This window comes from Podarcis gaigeae (genome assembly GCF_964106915.1).
Source record: "Podarcis gaigeae genome assembly, chromosome: 1".
Lineage (NCBI taxonomy): Eukaryota > Metazoa > Chordata > Lepidosauria > Squamata > Lacertidae > Podarcis > Podarcis gaigeae.
In genome coordinates, this window is record NC_139678.1 from 123,355,807 (window position 1) to 123,378,643 (window position 22,837).

Consider the following 22,837-nt stretch of genomic DNA (forward strand, 5'->3'; position numbering starts at 1 on the left):
GAGAGAGAGAGTCATCTAACACTGTCTCTTCTTCAGTGTTCACAGAGATGCAGCCATCACTGTCAAGCCTCTCACACAGAGAACAAAAATGGAGAACCTGCAACCTTGGTGTTATCAGCACCAAGCTCTAACCAACTGAGCCATAGTGTCTGCATAGTTTGGTTTGTCTTTTTATACCATGCCCTGTTCAGTCGTTCTCCCTTCGTGTGATTAGAATTGAGGGAGGGAGGGAAGGCCCAAGACTATTGGTCCCACCCCCTCCATTTTGTACTCATAGATGCTCCCCACACTTCCATGGGTCTAAACTGCATGGGGTCCTGCTGGGGAAATTCGCATGGAGGGTGGCAGGTGCCCACAGACTCCTTCCACTTTCCTCATTATCGTGTGAGGGTTAAAATGCCAAAGGACCCCTGAGATAATCTGACATCTATAGCTTCCAAAGGACACATAACAAGACTGTTTCTGACCTTAAGTTTTACTCAGCTTCCCTCGCTGTGTTGCAGTCAATATTACTGCAAAAGCAGGAGTCTTCAGCTACTTACATACTCAAAGCACATTCCTTCTCAAAGAAATCCCAGACGCTGTAGTTTACCCCTCGCAGAGTTACATCCCCAAGCGGCGCTTCACAAACTGCAGTGCCCAGAATTATTTGAGGGGAAGGGTGAACTCTGAGTGTACTTCAAAGGCACAGTCTGCACACAGCCTTCGTGTGATGGTTGGGGTCGCTGACCAGGAAAAGGAATCTTTGAAGAAGTTGGGTCGTGCGTACAAATACCAGCAAGTGTGCAAGAAGACTGTAGAGAGAGAAGACTACATTTTCAGTCAGACAGTTTTCAAGCAAAGAGGTGATGAACCAAAAATATTCCTTCAATTGATCTCCCGGTTTCCTTCCGTCACCTTTGCCATTCTCTTTTTTAACAGAGTAGTTTCCTTCCCACCTGTATCCCCTAATTGGGAGACGGCTATGGGCAATTTAAGGACTGGCATGATATAGTGAATACAGGCAGCGGAAACTTCTACGAGTCTCTTGTGGGCCCCAGGAAGATGTTGCACACTTTATTCCTTCCAGTGAAACTTTCTCTGCAAAGTCAATAGTCTGAACTTTCATCGCTGAGACAAATGAATATGACACCTCACGGTGCCATTTATCTCTTTTTGGACTCTGGTGTTACTTGACCTGTTGATGAATTATAACTCTTCTTCTTCGCTTCCATCCCTACATGAGGATGTTTTTCTTTTTTATCTCTCTTTGTTACAGAACTCTAAACTAGCAAAATCTTCTCTCTCTCCAAAACAAGAAAGAAAATAATTACAGGAGTGAATTCTGCCCCCACTTCCCACCCAGCCATCTCCCCAATACAATGATGATTAATGGAGAATCTTCATTGTTTATTTGGACTCTCTATGGCCTAGATAAGTCACCTGGATGTGATGACAAGGCCCCCAAGACAGACAAATCAAAATTAATGACTTCCTACAATACAAAGCGAGGGAGAGACACTTTGGAACTCTTTTCTTCAACTTTCCACACTCTTAACAAAAAAGGAATTTGTAACACAGAGGGGGGAAATTTCAAATGTTTAGATACGGTAGACCAAAGGTTCAGAATCAGAGCACAGCTGGGGCGATAGGATGTCTGCACACCGACTCTCTGCCTGACCCCATTAGCACTTAACACGCCCATTGCTCCCCACCGAGCCGTCCTTCCCTTCCAGCTGCCCCAGCCAAAGTCAAAAAGAAAATGATCGGGGAATGCAACCTGCCCAATCCATAGAAATTCGCCTCACCTGCTTTATTCTAAAATCCCACCATGTCTAAATCCTCGTCTTCAACTTCAGAGAGGTGAAAATGCAAATGTCTCTCTGAGGGCCAATTTATATGACCTATTTTTTTCAGGGGAGGGTATAATTCCAAGCCGCAGAGACTATTTCTGGCGGTGTGGAGAGGTGGTGAAGCGATCATATCTCCGTGCTGTGATAAAGCCCAGGTGACAACACAGTCCTTATGTGGAGTCCCTGTTGCACCACATCATTCCTTAGAGTTGCTGTGCATCCTCATCTGTGCCATGCAGATCCAATTTAAAAATAAAGAATGCTACAAAGAGAGAGCTGGAAACTTGATGTTGCCCATCCACAGTTAGCCCAGCAAAACCAAGCAGACTCACAGATCATCAGGTCACTAGTTGAGGAAAGGAGATGCAGTGGGTGTGGTCTGCCCTGGGTGTCATGCCTGGGGGGGTGACATCACCATGCCTCCCCCCTTGAACATTCATCGCTGGCGGAGCCCCCCTGGGATGCTTGACCCACCCCTGTGAGTGGATAGACCCGCCCCCGTGGATGGCTAGCTCTGCCCCGTGGGTGGCTAGCCACGCCCCCGGGTGCACAGCATGTGTGCCGCTCTGGGTGCCTGAGCAGCTAGCTCCGCCTCTGCCCCAGGTCACCATATTTCCGAGTAAGATGAAAGGAATAGACCCGCCAAATGTCCCTGTTTTCCAGGGACAGTCCTGGATTTACAGAAGCTGTTCCAGTTTCTGATTTGATCCTGGAATGTCCCACTTTTCCTTAAAGGTAAGGTAAAGGGACCCCTGACTATTAGGTCCAGTCGTGACCGACTCTGGGGTTGCGGCGTTCATTTCGCTTTACTGGCCAAGGGAACCGGCGTACAGCTTCCGGGTCATGTGGCCAGCATGACTAAGCCGCTTCTGGCGAACCAGATCAGCGCACGGAAACGCCGTTTACCTTCCCACCAGAGCGGTACCTATTTATCTACTTGTACTTTGATGTGCTTTTGAACTGCTTGGTTGGCAGGAGCAGGGACCGAGCAATGGGAGCTAACCTCATCGCAAGGATTCGAACCACAGAACCTCTGATTGGCAAATCATACAGCCACCTGCATTTCCTTGGGATGTCCCTATTTTCATCCAAGAAAGGTTGGAGGGTATGGAGTTATGCGACCCCTGAGCCAAGGAGATCAGTAGCTATACAACCTTCAGAAGACATCTGAAGAGAGCCCTGTATAGGGAAGGGGTTTTTTAAATGTTTAATGATTTATTATGTTTTTCTGTGTGCTGGAAGCTGCCCAGAGTGACTAGGGCAACCCAGTCAGATGTGTGGGGTATAACATTACTTTTATGGAATAGGATGTCCCTATTTTCATCAGAAAAATGTTACAGGGTATGTTATATGATGCTGTATTGCCCTAGATGGAGGCAGAGGTGAATGAGCTAACCGAGAGGGCAATAACTCATGTAGATTAGGCAAAATTGCATACCAAGATGTGTTTAATGGGATAAATTTGCACTAGAATGCTGAAGCATTTTCATGTGGGAAATGCAGTGTCATGTGGAAATGACATAACTGAACGTAAGAATGAAAATATAAGAAACCAACAGAATCCAGAACAGATAGGTTCATTCATCCCTTCATGGGGCTGGTATTTTAAAGTAGCTCAATGAAGCTAGAAAATCATATTCTATCTGCATTTTTATTTCTGCATTTTGCAGGTTCGGTAAGCACTCGGAAGAGAAGCCTTAGCAGAGATCAAAATCTCTCCAGCCTTGCATGGAGAATGCAAAGGGAGCGTCTGTAGATGTTTCAACACTGGGACAGATTTAGCAGAGCAATCTGGCTGTTTTGTTCTCATCCAGAAACAAAAAGCACACACACACACAGGCTCAATTCATTGATGATGGTGATGACAGCATCAGGAAATTAGAATTGATTGCATCTACCCTAACATACTCATGATGTATTAAGGATATGTATTTGGTTAGTTATTTATTAAGAAAAGGAGGAGGAAATAAATAACACAAAGGCAGCGTTCAAAATTGACTGACAGATTGGTGGCAAGCAATGTATTTTTGTCTTCTGCTTAATTCCTGCTGCCGAGGAATAAATCAAAGGCAAGCTGACATCACCCAAGGTGAGCATTCACATAATTCTGTGTTGTTGTTGTTTTAAAAAAAATAACAGCAACCCTGAGTCATCCCAGACCCAAAAGACCTGGGCTATGAACTCCAGATGACTGGTTTTATGTAGCACTCCTTGGTCACATTTCTGTGACATCCAATGTCTAGAGTGGACCCCATTGAGTAAACGGGTACTTACAGTGTTAGGTATAAGTGCCAGCTGCTGCTGCTGCTGCTGCTGTGCTCTTCATGCGAGCATCCCAAAGTACATTGAATGTAAGAAAGAAACTCTTCTTTTCCGCTTTTTACTTATTGCGTTCCTGTAAGACACAAGCACAACAACACTCCATTGTTCATGCTTTGTTAAGGGGTGTTCATGTTGGAGAGAGATGTTTGGAAGAGAGATTCTTACTCCCTCGTAGCAGAGTTAGCACAATGGCAATTGCTCCAAGCACATTAACATGTGGTTAGATTTGCATCTGCCCCCACCCACCTTTAAACAAACATGCCCTATGATAATACTTAGGCGAGAATAAATCAGAGATGCTTAGCTTGACAAATAAATGAAAATTTTACTCCAGAGTTTCAGAAGTTACAGCAAACAACTGGCAGTAAAAGAAAGTAGAAAAAAAATATTACAAATTACTTTTTAAAAGAAAATAATTTGGTTTCCTTGTAGAAGGATCATGCGATCTTTGGGTTAGCAAAGATGAAGGCTGTAGAAATCTTCTTTTAGAGAGAATTTCCATTTGCGTGCAGCATTTGCTGAGCTGGGAGCCAAACCGTATGGCTCCTTCTTTGCTCGTTCCAGGAACTGAGAGAGAAAAGAAAGCAATGGAAGTAAAGGCTGCTGGATGCCTGCTAAGTCACACTCACTGTCAACTTGAGCTCAGGGCTCAGGTTAACCCTTTTGTTCTTGCAAGTGTGAGTAAGTAACTGTATATTACAACAGTTCACACACTGTAGTCAAAGAGTGCACACTAATTCTTGAGCTACATCCTCATATCATATCATATGATACTGTTATTCTCATATAACTCTCAATGAGTGTACAGTATGTGTACACAGTGGCTTAAAGGGGCAAATGAACAAACTCACGCAAACAGTTGTTCATGTGTCGAGAGAGCTTGTGACTATATTTGGTGAAACATGTGTACAAACCTCTGTAGAGCCAGTGCATCAGTGAGGACTGTGTTCAAATCTCCACTCAGCCGTTGAATTTACCCTTAGTCACATATACCACATAGGGCTGTTCTGGAGGAATAAAAATGGAATAATACCTTAACCGAGGCTTGGGTACTTCAGCTGGCTGCTCTCTCTATGGCCCTGGAAAGTGGGCAAAAAAACAGTGGTCCTAGAGGGAAGGGCAAAAATACCACCACAGTTACAGAGAGAGACAGGGGAACTGACCAAATGCTTTGCCTCTTTTTTTGCATTCCAACCCTCTTCTAGCAACATGGCCCCAAATGTTCTAGCTGGAACGCCAGCAACGTATTAGCCGCCTGATCAAAGTGATCTTTGCTAACAGCCTCCTGAAATAATTGGATGGCTGGTAAATGAATCTAGCCTTTATTTCTTTCCTTTTCCATTTACAACTCCTCAGACCCCCGTCCTATTGTTTTACCTTTTACTCGCTGCCTAATAAATTATCAGTAATGCGCTCACATAAAACATTTATTGTCCTGAGCATCATGTGATTAGGAGTAGCTGCAAATTTCTGTCAATATAAATCTATGCACATTGATTTCTCATGAAAACAGCCCAGGACTTGTATGTCAGGACAGAGCGAAGTTAATATGTTTAACTTTTTTTAAAAAAACAAAACACAAATGCTTTCTTTCTTTTTAACAGGAGCACAGACCCTCCTCACTTTGCCTAGCCAGAAAGGTCTTATGTTTTGACAATTGATGAAGTAAGCTAGTACAGTCATATCTCGGGTTACAGACGCTTCAGTTGCATTTTTGGGGGGTTGTGGACCGCCGAAACCCGGAAGTACCGGAACGGGTTACTTCCGGGTTTCGGCGGCCGTGCATGCGCAGAAGCTGTGGGTTGCGAACATGCATCCCACACGTATCACGTTCGCAACCCGAGCGTCCACTGTACAAACCCCACAAACAAACAAAAAAACCGGACAAATATTTTTGTCACACTCAAAAAAGGAAAGTCCTTTGTATAAGCCAAATATTTTCCAGTTGTTATTGGCCATAATGTATAGCTGCCAAAGAGGCAATGCACAAAGCAAAGAACTTGGTAGGAGAGGTGCTTCAAGAAGAGCATTTTTTATTTAATAATGTTTACTTTTATACCACACTTTTCCTCCAAGGAGCTCAGCGTAGTGTTCATAGTCCTGCTCCTTCCCATATCTTCCTCACAACAACCTTGCAGGGTAGGTAAGGCCAGGTGTGTGTTTTCCAGCAGGAGCTCACAAGAGCTTAGCTCTGGCACTATTCAGGTGAGCACCATTGCCAATCTGAGAGAACAAGGGAGAAGTTTGTGGTGAGCTCCGGCGCCTCTTCTTCGAGAAAAATAGCACTGAGTAAGGATGAGATAATAGCACTGGGTAAGATGCAGGTGGCGCTGTGGTCTAAACCACAGAGCCTAGGGCTTGCCGATTGGAAGTTCGGTGGTTTGAATCCCCACGACGGGGTGCGCTCCTGTTGCTCAGTCCCTGCTCCTGCCAACCTAGCAGTTCGAAAGCACGACAGAGTGCAAATAGATAAATAAGTACCGCTCCAGCAGGAAGGTAAACAGCATTTCTGTGTGCTGCTCTGGTTCACCAGAAGCAGCTTAGTCATGCTGGCCACATGACCCAGAAGCTGTACACTGGCTCCCTCGGCCAGTAAAGCGAGATGAGTGCCGCAACCCCAGAGTCATCTGCGACTGGACCTAACGGTTAGGGATCCCTTTACCTTTACCTTTAAGGCTGAGAGGCAGTGACTGGCCCAAGGTCACCCAGTGAGCTTAATGGCTAAGTGGGGATTTGAACCCTGGTCTCCCAGGTCCTAGTGTGACACTCCAACTGCTACACGACATTGTCTCCACTGAAATAATTTCATAACTCACCATATTAACAAATTACAAATTGTCACAAAATGAAGTAATTCAATATGGGTAAGTGAACTGTAATACAGTCCTACCTTGGTTGTCGCACGCCTTGGTACTCAGACATTTTGGCTCCCAAACGCTGCAAACCTAGAAGTGAGTGTTCAGGTTTGTGAATGTTTTTTGGAAGCCGAATGTCCAACGCAGCTTCTGATAGAGTGCAGGAAGCTCCTGCAGCCAATCAGAAGCCGTGCCTTGGTTTTCAAACCGTTTCAGGAGTCGAACGGACTTCCGAAACAGATTAAGTTAACTAAGGTACAACTGCATAACACGGGGTCAGCAAACTTTTTCAGCAGGGGGCTGGTCCACTGTCTCTCAGACCTTGTGGGGGGCCGGACTATATTGGGGGGGGGGGGGATGAACGAATTCCTATGCTCCACTAATATCCCAGAAGTGCATTTTAAATACAGTGGTGCCTCGCAAGACGAAATTAATCTGTTCCGTGAGGCTCTTCGTATAGTGGTTTTTTCGTCTTGCGAAGCAAGCCCATTGACAGCTTAGCGGATTAGCACTATTAGCGGTTTAGCGGCTTTTAGCGGATCAGCTGTTAAGCGGCTTAGCGGCTTAGGAAAAGGGGGGGAAACCCACAGGAACTCGCAAGACATTTTGTCTTGCGAAGCAAGCCCATAGGGAAATTCGTTTTGTGAAGCGCCTCCAAAACAGAAAACCCTTTCGTCTAGCGGGTTTTCCGTCTTGCGAGGCGTTCGTCTTGCGGGGCACCACTGTAAAAGCACAAATTCTACTCGTGTAAAAACACCAGGCAGGCCCCACAAACAACTCAGAGATGCATTTAAAATAAAAGCACACATTCTACCCATGTAAAAACATGCTGATTCCCGGACCATCCACAGGCTGGATTTAGAAGGTGATTGGGCTGGATTCGGCCCCCAGGCCTTAGTTTACCTACCCATGGTATAACATATCAATACTTGCCAGAAGAATGTAGCTCAAACTGGAGGGGGCACATTCTCTGTTTCTTACACACACATGCACACATACGCAGTAACACTTTTTCTGACCTCAATATACTATAATACTCAGCATTCCTGACTTAAAAGCTCTCAGAGCTGCAGAGTATATACTCTCTCTCTCTCTCTCTCTCTCTCTCTCTCTGTGTGTGTGTGTGTGTGTGTGTACATATTTTATACATAAGTATTTTCAAAGAATCTCTGTTAGAAGAGCACCTTAGGCAATATTTTAACTGCCTACATTGTACCTTTTGTAAAAGAAATTGGGTTTGAAACCACATGAAAGATGACAGCGGAACAAGGTCCTTTCTGCGCCTCTTTTTCAATTAAGCCTGGCAACAAGCTTAAGATTTTAGCAGCATTTTTGTTGTGCAGCAAAGGGGTCAAACATAGAACAGAACGACACAGTCTTGCTCCTCATTCGGTAAATTGGCAATATACAAAAGGAGAGTTGGTTCGTTTTCTGATTTGACTTTTGTCCCTTTGGGCTATGAGAGTTGTAAAACACATTCTGGCTCCCTGTGGCCCTGCATTCCTGAGCACCCACAAATTTTGGTGCATGTTATGTACTGAAGTTCTCACCCTGGCCCAGCAGGGGGATACTGTAGATAGTTATGCAAATGAAGGATCGAAAGTGACGTTCAGTGATTGGATAGTTTGTATACAAATGAAGGATCGAAAGTGACATTCAGTGATTGGATAGTTTTAGAAAGTTGCAACAGTTACACTGTTCTGGAGCTCTATATAAGCAGGCTGACTGAGCTCCTCAGTTCAGTTCTGAGCTGTTTGAAGAATCGCTGTGTCGTCTGATATGCTCGCCCACAACTTAACAGTGCAACTTAACAGTTGCTAAAATAGTAGAGAGTTATGGTGGTGGTTTTTCTTATGAACAGATATTAGATTATTGCATAATTTTTGAACAGTTTAAGCAGGTTATCTGACACACCAACAGCCAGTTTTCTGCTTTCCCAAACCCAAAACACCTCAATGAGGTTAGCAATTCAAACAAATTGTCAAGAGATCGTGATTCTACCAGAATGTCAGGGATCGGGGTGTGACGGACAGGCCTTGGGTCACCCTTCTGGAAACCCCACAGCAAATCATTGAGAAACAACCAATCAGGAGGGAGTGAAGAGTAAAAAGGTATAATTTGACAGTTTAACTGCCAGATAGGGCCTGGCTAGGGAAGTAGATGGGTGGTTAGGGGGTTGAAATTAAACTAGTTTAATTTCCTTAGGGAGAGATTTAAGAAAGGGGCTGGAGGCATTTTACAGGCAGGGTAAAGAGGATAGCCCATTCTCATAGGAATTGGATTTATGAGAAACAATCTTTTAGAGGAAAGTTATAAGTAAAGTTTTTAATTACATCTGTAAAAGAAGTTTTGACTGAAACAAAGTATTGTGCCTTTACAAGCAGAACCATTAAGCTTTATTCCTCAAAGAGTGCTTGTTAATAAAATTCCAGTTTTGTTTCCATTGTGCCTCATCTTTAATTTATTCCCAGTTCCACAATAACTGGTCACAGGACCCCTAAAACAACCATGAAAGTCTTTGCATATAATTAAATACTACTCTAGAAGCCCCAAATTCATAGGGATTCCTGACAGGGAGTATCTAAGTTCAAATCACACAGACTCGATCATGTTACTTCGCCACTCTTCCTCCTTTTGCTCGCCTCCTCGCCAGACCGGGCCTGATCAAAACATGTTGCTGCCTGAGGCAAATCTGCAAACTCATCTCAAATCAAGATGCCAGTTGAATTATTTTTGCATCAGAGACAGGGAATTCTACAAGCACCTCTCCTCTTCCGTGGCAGTGAGAACACAACAATAATAAACACGTAACCATTTGCTACCTTTTCATGACACCCAAAATCGGCCACCTGAGGTGGCTGCGCCACTCTGCCTAATGACAGAGATGGCTCTGGCACACACTCTGGGAGAATGAGCAGGAGCTGGCAATCAAAAGGAGGAAGAGGTTTTCTGGAGGGGAGGGCACCAAAAACATCTTGCCAGATCCACCCATTCACTACTGTGGGATTCTCCTCCCCTCTCCACAACATTGGTGCGATAAAATGTGACTATCCACCCATGAGGTAGCAGCCTCATGCCTGGTCAAAGTATTTTGTCCATCATCTCTGACCAGAAATTGCTTTTTGGGGCTCAGGCAATAATTTTTCACGTCACTGGTCCATTTCAAGTTAGAGATGCCAGGGTTTGAATCTGGAAACCTTCTGCCCTGAAAGCACATTAAAGGAAAAGGTAAAGGGACCCCGGACTGTTAGGTCCAGTCACAGACGACTCTGGGGTTGTGACGCTCATCTCGCTTTACTGGCCAAGGGAGCCAGCGTACAGCTTCCGGGTCATGTGGTCAGCATGACTAAGCCGCTTCTGGCGAACCAGAGCAGTGCACGGAAATGCTGTTTACCTTCCTGCCAGAACATTACCCATTTATCTACTTGCACTTTGGCATGCTTTCGAACTTCTAGGTTGGCAGGAGCAGGGACTGAGCAACGGGAGCTCACCCCATCGCGGGGATTCGAACCGCCGACCTACTGATTGGCAAGCCCTAGGCTCTGTGGTTTAACCCACAGCACCACCCGCTGTGGCAAATACATAAAGGTCTCATGCTCCATTTGACTAATTCCTATACAAAATTTCATACTCCATAGAACTACATGGGGTACATTTGAAAGTGAAATGAAGTGCCAAAGTCCATTGAAGGAATCAAGGATATGCTTAATAGTGTGATCCTATACATATCTACTTCGGGTTGGGGGAGTCTAATTTCTAGGGGCTTTCTCTCAAATAAGAAAATACAACAGGGACATGTGGCTCTTTTGGGGGGGTATTATTGAGTTATTGTTTTTATTTTATATACTGTGATATTTTTATGTGAACTGCCCTGAGACCTTCAGGCATAGGGTGGTATAATAATAATAAATAATAATAATAATAATAATAATAGAGGCTGAGGTCCCTTTGGGCCCCCCAACAAAATATTTGAAGGGGTGGGCTCCCACAAAGTTGAAGGGCATTGCTATTCAAATGGTGTGCATGCACCATTATCTTCTGATCGGTTATGCAGGGTGGGGCTTACCCGCCCCCCCATATTATATTAAAATTAGCACCCCTGGGGGGCAGCCAGTGTAGTGCTCTCCAAGTGTTTTTTAGACTACAGCTCTCATCAGCCCCATGGTTAGCTTTAGTCCTCTGGTGACATTAGAGATATAGGATTGAGGCCTTAGCCTCCCTCATTGGGACCGAACCACTGCTCAGTGACAGAGAACATGTCTTGTAGGCAGATGTCTCCAGTTTCAATCCCAAACATCTCCTAGCTGAGAGTCGGTATAAGAGAGATGCAGTGATCAGTAAGGTAAAGGTAAAGGACCCCTGGACGGTTAAGTCCAGTCAAAGGCGACTATGGAATTGTGGTGCTCATCTTGCTTCAGGCCGAGGGAGCTAGCATTTGTCCACAGACAGCTTTCCGGGACATGTGGCCAGCATGACTAAACAGCTTCTGGCACAATGGAAAACCGTGACGGAAACCAGACTGCACGGAAACGCCGTTTACCTTCCAGCTGCAGCGGTACCTATTTATCTACTTGCACTGGCGTGCTTTCGAACTGCTAGGTCGGCAGGAGCTGGGACTGAGCAACAGGAGCTCATCCCATTGCAGGGATTCAAACCGCCGACCTTCTGATCGGCAAGCCCAAGAGGCTCAGTGGTTTAGACCACAGCACCATAGTACTAGACTAAGAGCTGGGAGACCAGCTCTGAAGTTCACTCAGCAACCTGGGCCCATCACTGTTCCTTAGCTAAACTACCTCATGAGGTTATTGTGAGGGGAAAAAGAGGAGGGAAAGAACCATTCGTGCCACCTGGAGCTTCTTGGGGGAAAGGTGGAATGGAAATGTGATAAGTAAATAAATAAGTAAGATTAAATAACTACAACCCCCTGGCTATGAAGTTAGGGGGTTAAAACAGTTGGGTTATGCACAAGAGCCTTCACACTGTAAGGGAGACAGAGCAGAAAGCAATGAGAGTGACAGCTGACAGAACGAGGAAGCCATTAGCGCCAAAGGGCTATAAGGTGAAAAGGCAAAGTGAAAGTTAGACTATATCTACAGGGACATAGATCCAATCAGTCTAGAAGACTCGTGGGCAGGAAGCGCAGACAGCTGCATTCTCGGTTCTTTAGTGTCAAACAACTTCACGAAGGGAGGAGGGCAAGTGAGAGCTGGTTTTTGATGTTTGCCAGAGAATTGGGGTTACGACTGAGACCTGTGGGCGTGTATGCCCCAATTTGTCTCTGGTCAAATGGACCTTCAGGTTTCTTTCACACCTCAAATACTTTCAACCATGCAGACGAAAGATGCCAGACATGATTGTGTACACTCTAGGCCACAGCTTTATCATACCACCTCTAATTCTCAAAAAAAAAAAAAAAAAAAAAAAAGGTGGAACATCTTGGAATGTCAATGTTATTAAACTTACTTTTTTGGTAGTTGTGTATTTATTTATTGTTTGTTCGTTTGTTTGTTTATATGTATCAACTTGACAAATTTAAATTAAAGACAAAACCAACTGTCTCCAGAATCTTGTATTACACACAAATGTGTGCATTCATGTGCACACTCACAAACACAAAGTTGTTTCCTTCAATAGTCTGATCTATCTTCCATCTGTCTACTCCATCTTGATCCATGTTTGGGCCTCCCCTTCTTTCCTTTCTCCTGAGAGAGAATTACATTGCTTCCATTCACCCCCCCCCCTTTGCCACAAAGCAATTCCCAAACAAACCCAGTTCAATGCTCATGGGTCTCTGTTGGGGACTGTCTGAATCGGGTCAGCAAGGTTTACCTCACCTGAGCTAGTTCACTGCAGCAGAAATCCCTCTGTGGGCCGGATTACGCACATGCCCACGATTTCCGGTGTTTGTGTCTGCGCAGGTGTGATTTTTGGCGTCTGTGTCTGTGCAAACACCATGTTTGGCACCACGGAAGTGAGTCCCCCCACCACGCTGCACTGGTTTAACGCAGCGCAAGGGGACTCCGCAAGCAGGTGGCTCGGTTCAGGGGCCGCTCATGAGCCACTTAAACAACCCCTGTGGGCAGCTTGTGGCCCATGGGCCTTAGGTTGCTGACCCCTGGTCTGGATGAAGAGGAGTGTGGGGAGACAGCAGCTGGGAACCCCAAGAGAAACCCCAGCGGAAAAAGACTCAGAGCCAGGGAATTGGTGGTAGGACACTGAGGAAAGGTCAGAAGGCAGGGGCGATAACTAGTAACTATAAGGAGCTCTGGGTGTCGAAGCCCCCACAAAAAAAAAGTTATGGGCACTCAGCACCCACAATGCAGGGCCCCCGACACAACTTATGGTGCCTCACGAAGCACTGGAAGTCACATCCGAGGCCTCGCAAGACCTCAGAGGTGCTCTCTGAGGCCTTGCGAGACCTCAGAACCCGAATTTCGGTGGCACCAAAAGTCAGGTTCTGAGGTCTCGCAAGGTCTCAGAAAGTATGCTTCCCAAGTTCTCGTGAGGTCTCAGAACCCGACTTCCGGTGGCACAGGAAGTCAGGTTCCAAGGCCGGGGGCATGTGCAACCTCATGTCGTCACCGCACAATGTGACATCATGACATCACACGCACTGAGCACCCATTACCTGGGGACCAAGTAGGCTCTCCTGTCAGAGGGAGAAGATTGGGAGGAGGGTTCGTATTCTGCACCACAGGGGCAAGACCAGCTGGGCAGTGCTGCTGAGCTGCATGCCGTTTCCTTGAAAAAAGAGTTAACTTCATAGAAACCAGAGGCCTTTCTCCTGGGTATGGTCGGCCAATTGGTGTCAAAGAAGGATAGAACTTTCTTTATGTGCGCTACAGCAGCAGCTAGAATACTCATCGCAAAGCACTGGAAGACGCAAGATTTACCCACTCTGGAAGATTGGCAGATGCAAGTAATAGACTATATGGAATTGGCAGAAATGACCGGCAGAATCCGAGATCAAGGAGAAGAGCAGGTGGAAGAGGACTGGAAGAAGTTTAAAGTCTACTTACAACAACATTGTAAAATATATGAATGCTGAGGACATTGAAAATGAAACGAAGGGGTTCTAGTGATTAAGTTAAATAAGAGTACAAAGGGAGGGATAAAGGATGAAAACGAATAAAGTATGATCTTGCTGAATTAATTTTTAAGTGGAATACAAGAATGGGAGGCGGGTGGAAGTAAGGGAAATAAGGTATTGAAGGTTACAAATTGGAAAGTGAGTTTTTTATGCTAAATTTGTTTGTTTTATGTGTGTTTTTCTGCTTTTTTTGTTTTCTTTGTAATATCTGTGGATTTTTATGTTGGTTTGTTAATCTTTTTCTTTGTAAAACTCAATAAAATATTATATTAAAAAAGAAAAGAAAAAAGAGTTAACTTCATAGACAAACTGCCTCCAGACCAGGGGTAGGCAACCTAAGGCCTGGGGGCCAGATGCGGCCCAATCACCTTCTCAATCCGGCCCACGGACGGTCCAGGAATCAGTGTGTTTTTACATGAGTAGAATGTGTGCTTTTATTTAAAATGCATCTCTGGGTTATTTGTGGGGCATAGGAATTCGTTCATTATTATTTTTCAAAATATAGTCCAGCCCATCACATGGTCTGAGGGACGGTGGACAGACTTTTGTGGTTAGGAAAGTGGCATAGAAATGCATTGAAAAGTACAGCATTAATCATAATTAACAGGAAGCTGTATAACGACCTCGGAACAGATCTTCGTTGCATATTTACAGCATAAGCAGTAATAAAAGATGCAAGATGTACCAGAATCGGATGTACTGTCCAAAATGAGCATTGGGATGTGGTTCTTCATCTGGAGGAGGAACAGGAAAGTATGTTCACTATTCAAAATATTATTATTATTTGTTTATTACATTGATTGTTGGGAACATTCTGCAGGCAGCCAAGGAACAAAGGACAGGCTGGAATCGCCCGGGCCTCTCTCTCCCTCTTAAAAATATGCCCACTCCTTTCTGTGCTTACATATTTGGAAACCTAAGCATATTTTCCACGAGGTTTCTCAAGTTTGGCAGGCCCGACGAATTCCGTTGACAAGCACATTTCACAAGTTCTTGACATCTCTTTGCATTGCACCTCTTCACCCGAGATGCAGAGCTTGCGGGCTCCATCAGCACAGGAGCAGATCTGTTTGTTAAAACCTTGCTCACTAAACCGTGGGGCTTCTTATTTAAGCCACTGGCAGAGCAATCCTAGGCATGTCTACTCAGAGCAGGGAGTCTCCTTCAGCTCAGTGGTAAAAGGTAGGGTTTCAGTTTCGCATTCTTCCAAACGTATGTTCATTTCTACACATTTCCTTATCAGTTTAAGGAAAAATTCCATATTTTCGTGCAAATTTCTCCAAACATACACATTTTTTGCATGCATTTCCCCTATTATAATATATTTTTGCATATTCTTATCATTAATATGAGCATTTTCACAGCAGAACATATTCTTTTCTACTGTCCATTGTATAATCAGATTCTATCCAGAAGTAACTGCAAAGGTTTGTTGTTTAGTCGTTTAGTCGTGTCTGACTCTTTGTGACCCCCTGGACTAGAGCACGCCAGGCACTTCTGTCTTCCACTGCCTCCCGCAGTTTGGTCAGACTCATGTTGCTAGCTTCGAGAGCACTGTCCAACCATCTTGTCCTCTGTCCTCCCCTTCTCCTTGTGCCCTCCATCTTTCCCAACATCAGGGTCTTTTCCAGGGAGTCTTCTCTTCTCATGAGGTGGCCAAAGTATTGGAGTCTCAGCTTCACGATCTGTCCTTCCAGTGAGCACTCAGGGCTGATTTCCTTAAGAATGGATAGGTTTGATCTTCTTGCAGTCCATGGGACTCTCAAGAGTCTCCTCCAGCACCATAATTCAAAAGCATCAATTCTTTGGTGATCAGCCTTCTTTATGGTCCAGCTCTCACTTCAAACTGCAAAGGTAGCTGAGTTTTTATCAATAGTATCTCCCAGAGTGCTGAATGGCACTATTTAGCAGGAAGAAAATCCTCGTTATCGCATATTTTTACATGGCTGTTTATTTGTCTATAATTTTAAAAATTATATATGGATGTTTTATGATGGTCTATATTTGTAATGCCTAAGAAAGGTTTAGCAAAGTAAGTAACTGTATAAGCATTTTATGCATACGCCAGTATATGCATTTTTCGGCACACGTTACTTAGCTAGAGATCTGCATCGCAAAATTCAAAGAAGAATGCATATCAAAGAATGGCTGGGATTTCAGTTCACTTCTTGTTTCAGAAAATGGAAGCTCACCTTTAAATGTGAACGGAATCAAATGTCTGCCCCATCCCAACGCCCAGTTTAAGTGAGTATAGGATTGCAACCAGTGTATTGTTAAAACTAAATGAAATTCGCTCCCATTCGTCATCCTTGACATATTTATTTACACTGCACGTAATAATGACAATATGCAATTGCAATGTTGGCCCTGTTGAGAGCTTGAAATTATGGCAAAATAAACATGTCACTCTTTGAAAGGCTGGTATAGGAGGGGTAAGTAACTGAGCCTTGGAAATGGAAACCCCAGACTGCCAATTTGCAGCCTGCAAGCTTCTGCCTGGTGAATTTTCTGTTCTATGAAACTCCTCTCTCTCTCTCTCTCTCTCTCTCTCTCTCTCTCTCTCTCTCTCTCTCTCACACACACACACACACACACACACACACCCTAGCCTGTTTAAAGCTTCTGTTTAAGAAGAACTTCTGTTTTAAGGTTTGAACAGATGGTCCCTGATCTAAAAAAGAAATACACACACTGCCTAAATAAACCATTCCCTTGGACTTTTGCTCAAGTGCATCAAAATAGTTAGATAACAAATTGTTCCAAGCCATGCCCTAAAAATGCACTTATCTTATTTGTCCAGTCTTAAGGGGAAACTGACCCGAAAGGTTGTGACATCACAACTTTGTTGGGTCGTTCCCCCCCTCCCCCCGATAGTGCTGTGGAAATAAAGGCCACCATTCCTTCTTCACCCAGGTGCGGAGAATCCATTTAATACAATTTATGGCGCTGAATTAATTTTCACGACAGGGACAATTAATCATAGGGCCCAGGTACTTTTCTCCAGAACGGAGAGCCATTCCAATATTGTTTTAATACTTACCTTAACCTCTCTAGATTAGGCAGGGGAGTACGCAGTGGAAGAGTTTAACACAGATCCATACTCATAAATAATTTTCCCCAGGCATCAACAAGAATGTGTGGCAGTCTGTGAATCATATTTTCCTAACGCTCCACAGAAAGGGAGAAGTGAGACTTGGCTTCCATCCTCTAGCTGGAATTTGGTGGTATCTCCTGCCATCTACTGAAAGTGCAGAGGCAAGCGAATGTGGATTTTCCCCTCTCTCTTTCCTAATTCATTCATTAGCAGGATCAGTTCAATTGTCATTAGATTTTGGCAAAACGTCATGAACATCCCTATCAAGCAGAAATCCATTCTGCTTTGGTTTTGATTTATTTATTCTTTACTTTTTGTAGCTCTCATTTGCTCAGTGCTATTCCTTAATATCTTTTTTTCAAAGTTTTTATTTGTACTTTTCAAGTTTATGCATTTCATTAGTTTTACAATCAATTTAACATTTCAAAATTTGACTTCCTTTCTCCTCTTTCTGCGGTTCCTTAATTTTTTTTTATTTTAATATCTTCTCTATATCCATATTCATTTAACTTGCTCATTTAATTACCGTATTTTTTGCTCTATAAGACGCACCAGACCATAAGACGCGCCTAGTTTTTGGAGGAGAAAAACAAGAAAAAATATATTCTGAATCTCAGAAGCCAGAGCAACAAGAGGGATCGTCGCGCAGCGAAAGCAGCGGTCCCTCTTGCTGTTCTGGCTTCTGGGGTAGCTGCGCATACTGCATTCGCTCCATAAGACGCACACACATTTCCCCTTACTTTTTAGGAGGGAAAAAGTGAGTCTTATAGAGCAAAAAATACAGTATCTACTGTAAATATATACCCTCGTGAAACTGCAGGTTATTACAATAATCCTGCTAATGTTTTTATCGGATTACCATTTATCTGTATATATTCAATAAACCATTTCCATTCTTTTATAAAAAGGTTGCTATCTTGATTTCTGATTCTTCTGTTAAGTTTTGCCATTTCTGCATATTCCGTAAGTTTTTGTATCCATTCTTCCTTTGCTGGGACTTCTGCTTCCTTCCACTTTGGATCAGCAATATCAAAAGCAACACAATGGCCAGAAACAATTACAACATGAGAAACTTTATGGAATAATTCAAAACATCAAAACTAACAAACTGAAGTCTCTGAAAGTCCTTAAATGAGTCACGGTGCCAGACTTTACCCTGCGGAGAACAAGCTGTGAAGCTTTGTATAATCAGCAAATGTCCAATTCTGATGTTCAACTCTGAATAGTGTTTCCAGATAACAATTACTGTTTCGTTGAATTCTTCATCAGCCAATTAGTTCAACACTCGTAAGTAGAAAGATATTCATTAACTTAAAATAAAATATTCAAATGATGACCTGCACATGCATAACAACAACTTTAAACAGCGTAGAAATTATAAACTTGTAACATAAAAAGTTACATACCCAATCTTTTTTCAAATAGATATAATATACATGAGAATGAAAAATACTCTGGAACAGTGCTCACGCTATTATGTAGTCACTGTTACTAACAACATTTTTTGAAAAATATATATGGCCAACCCCAGGTGATACTAATAACAAGGAGACCGAGTTTAAAGACACAGTACAAAGTAACAGCAAAGTTACTTTTATAAAAGTTATTTTGAACATCCTTTTTAGTTCATTGTATATCATTTCCCAATAAGCTTTAACCTTACTACAAGACCACCACACATGATAAAAAGAACCTTCTTTCTCTTTACATTTCCAACACTTATTCGATTTAGATTTATACATTTTTGCCGGTTTCCTTGGTGTTAGATACCAATGGCATATCATTTTCATATAATTGTCTCTTAAACCATAACATGCCGTAAATTTTATATCCATATTCCACAATCATTCCCATGCTTCCATATCTATATTATGACTGGTATCTATTGCCCAGTGTACCCAAAATACAGACGTGCCTTTACATTGGCTAGATGGGATGTTCTCCCTTCGGCCGTACTCGAAGGTCGCTACCAAAAGACTCCATTTGAAAAACGACTCTGCCCATGTGGAGATGGTAACACGGAAACAGTGTCCCACGTCTTCCTATCCTGCCCCCTTTACAAAGACCTAAGGAATGAGATTATTACTCCACTCATTCTCTCCAACCCCGGCCGTTCACCAGACATCACACTGTATTTCCTCTTATCTGATACGGATAGTCAGATAACAGAGAAGGTCGCGAGGTACATCGAAAGAGCTATGAAATTGAGGGCCACCATCTGAGTGACAGACTTGTTCATCTGACGGACCTCCTTTTGCTTGTTCTTTTCTCCCTTTTATCCTTATTTCTATTTTTAATTCTTGTATAGCTGTGGCCTGTTGGCTTTGCTAATAAAGTTTTGATTGATTGATTGATTGATTGATTGATTGATATTGCCCAGTGTATCATTGAGGATTTTACTTGATCATCCTTTGTCTCCCATTCCAATAAGTCCAAGCAAAAAGTCCATAAGAAATTTCCAATCCTTAACAAATGTCCGTAATGATTTCCCTTTAATTCAACATATTATCTTTGCCATTTTAGACAATTCCAGTAGTCAGTCAATTCCCACAGTGTAACTCTCAGAAATTTAAAAGGGACGTAGTTATGAGACGCACACATGATTGGTGACCCAAAGTCATGTTTTTTAAGGAGCAATTTCTACCAAAATCAAATGAGGCTTACTGCTGAGTCTGCTCCCCCAGTAGATCCCTGTCCAGCCTTATTTTGAAAGCCTCCAAGGGATGATCATAAAGTCAATTGAGAGCCTTTGGGGGGGACAGAGCACCTTAAAATAGCATGGGCACGCAAGTTGGATCCTCCTAACAGAGGGTCCATGTTGTGCTTGGCCCTGAAATTCTTCCCTAACCAGCTTGTGGGCAGGGCTTGCCCCGCTCCAAGCCGGTGGTGCCACAGTTATGCCAATGGCCTAGCCAATCAGCAGCATGGCAAGGTTGGGGGTATCTATTTGGCAGCGCGACGTAGGGACCTCCTTTTGCTTAAGCTGCCGAACACCCGCCCACCCACCTGTTAATTAGGTCATGTTTGGCCTTGCTTTGGACTTCGTTTGGTCGCCTGTTTTGGAATGGGGGCCAGGTAGGGATTTTTTCCAATGTGGCAGATTGGCTGTGGCCACTTGGTTTTTGCCTATCTCTTAGCAATCGTCACAACTTTGTAAGGTTTGGCGGTTAGGCATTGGTTTAGGGGGATGTGGGGAGGGGAGATGCGGCCATCACCTGCCCCTCCAATGAATAGGGTATTCCGTTAAAGGAATCCGGGGGTCTGGATTTCGTCCAAAACCCAGAGAGGGGCTAGGGCCATGTCAGGACCCCTGGAAACCCCAGGGGTGAGCACCAGTCAATAGACACTGACGGAGATCCCCCTGCTGGTTATTTACCCTTCCTGGCTTCCTGCAGGGTGGGGCAGGAGCCAGATATAGTTTGATACCAATGCCTAAGCCAATACCAGTCACATTTGTGTATTTTAATAAAGTTATGGCCAAAATTTGCCCATTAACATTTAAACTAAATTCTGTTTCCACTGTGTCTTTATTTCTATTCGGGATGGGTTTTGGGGCTCGAAGCACAATGAAGTTTTGCAGAACAACGTTGATGCTGACTCATGTTCAGCTTGAGCCAGACCAATTGTCACCCTGGCAGTTTGTCCTAGCAATCCACTCGCAGCCTCCAGAATTTCACTGGCTCAGTTGGAATTTCACCCACCTGGCCTGCACCCAGATCTGGAGGATTTAAATTCAGGAACAAAAATGTGTGTTTGGTGTTTTCGTTACCAGTGCACAAGCTGTTAACAGGCTTGGAACCTTCATTGGAAAGACTGCTTCTATTTAAGGTTTGTACACATGGCCTCTGATCTAGAGAAAACAACACCCGAATGAAAGATCCCCACGGATAATACAATAAAACAGCGGACCTTTGCAGAAGCTCTCTGTACATGCCCAGAGGCAGTTCATTCTTGTATCGAGGAAGAAGCAGCAACAGAAAACAACAGTATTCTTGCAGATGCTGAGATACAGCCAGTCTGTTAATACCAAATATATATATATAACAATTCATATTGTATCCTTTATTGTTCATTTATGTATTTATTGAATTTCTACACCACCCTTCATCCTAGGACCACGAGACAATTTACAGTATAAAAACTGAAAAATACATAACATAGTAACAAACGAAAACAACAGCCCCCTTCCCCCGCCGCCTAATGGTTTAAATGGCCGTCATGCATGGGAGCGTTTGAATGTTTTAGCTTCTATTTTTCTTTCTGTTTGTTCGTTTTATTTTTGAAAACTCGTCCTGCTCTTGTGCAGATCAGAGGCTTCCAGGGCTGTCTGTTACACTACAGTTTGAAAGCGGGGTGGGGGGGGAGAGAGAGAAAGAGTTAGTTTGTGGCACATTTGGCATTTACTTTTTGCAGCTTTCTCTCATGTGATCTGCATTGCTCTGTGACTCACCCAGTCTTCCACGTGGGCTGGCTTGCAACTGTCCCGAAAAACTCCCTCTGCATGCATGCCTTCAGAGTGTGATCTCAAACCCTCCGAGTGTCCCTATTCTCCAGGGACAGCCTCGGATTTGCAGAAGCCGTACCAGTTCCTGATTTCATCCCAGGATATCTCGCTTTCCCTTAGAATGTCCCTATTAAAGAAATGTTTGAGGGCATGGAGTTATGTGACACACACACCCCCGAGCCAAGGAGATAAGTACAGTTGTTACCGGAAAAAATCTGAGGGCTCCCTTGGACAAAAAGTAAAGACACCAACCAGAGTAAATTGGAGCAAATCAGCAGCCTGTAGGCTTGGTCTTTATTGAAGAAAGACTGTCGCGACAGGGTGCTCCCCTCACTTGCAGGTGAGAGGAAAGACATGGAAAAATGGTGTGCAAGACCTTATAAAAACTTTTGAAATTCCCATCCCCTAGGTCAAGCCCACCCCCAGAAACATCATGCATACATTACAGAAAGGAGGGGTTGAGGGAGGCATACATTACAGAAAGGAGGGGTTGAGGGAGGAGTTGGTGGTAACCTGAGTGTCTTGTCACCTGGCTGGTTCCTCCTTTCCCCCCTCCCCATGAGTCACTTCCAGGAGACAAAGGGGAGTTTGCAGTTTCCTGCCCCCTGAGGGAAGATCTGATCAGAGTCCTTTGTTTCAGTCCATGCTGAATCCACTCCCATATACAGATAGGTAGCCGTGTTGGTCTGCCATAGTCAAAACAAAAAAAAATCCTTCCAGTAGCACCTTAAGGTAAGGTGCTACTGGAAGGAATTTTTTTTTGTTTCCACTCCCATATGCAAGTTCTTTGTGATCTTGATTGTCTTCTGTCTGGGATCATCAGGGTTGGCATAGCCATAACTGGGCAGGGCTCCTGTAGATGTGCTGGGATGGTGAAGGGATTATGGCTGCCCTGTATCAAACCTTCCTTCATGGAGTAAAATAAAAACGGAACAGTGCAAATCTGATGTATGGTTGATTTTCTTATGAATTTATAACAGAAGTGTGGCGTATGTAGTGTGTGAGTGTGAGTGTGTGTGAAGTTTGTACAAACAGAATGATTGGGGTGTGGGGGTTCCTGCTACACAGTCAAACCTCCTCTTATGTCCGCCTCCGCTTGCGTCCATTTCACCCAACGTCCGCAGCAAACCCAGCAGTAAA

At 43.9% G+C, this 22,837-nt stretch overlaps 1 long non-coding RNA gene across 1 annotated transcript; it reads right to left on the reverse strand.

Annotated features, from left to right (window-relative positions):
* Positions 1-3,759: 3,759 nt before the first annotated feature.
* LOC310833572 lies at positions 3,760-5,335 on the reverse strand. Its single transcript, XR_014558804.1, has 2 exons — positions 5,069-5,335; positions 3,760-4,227 (listed from the first exon to the last, which is right to left on the reverse strand). It is a non-coding gene; the product is annotated as an uncharacterized lncRNA (long non-coding RNA).
* Positions 5,336-22,837: the final 17,502 nt, after the last annotated feature.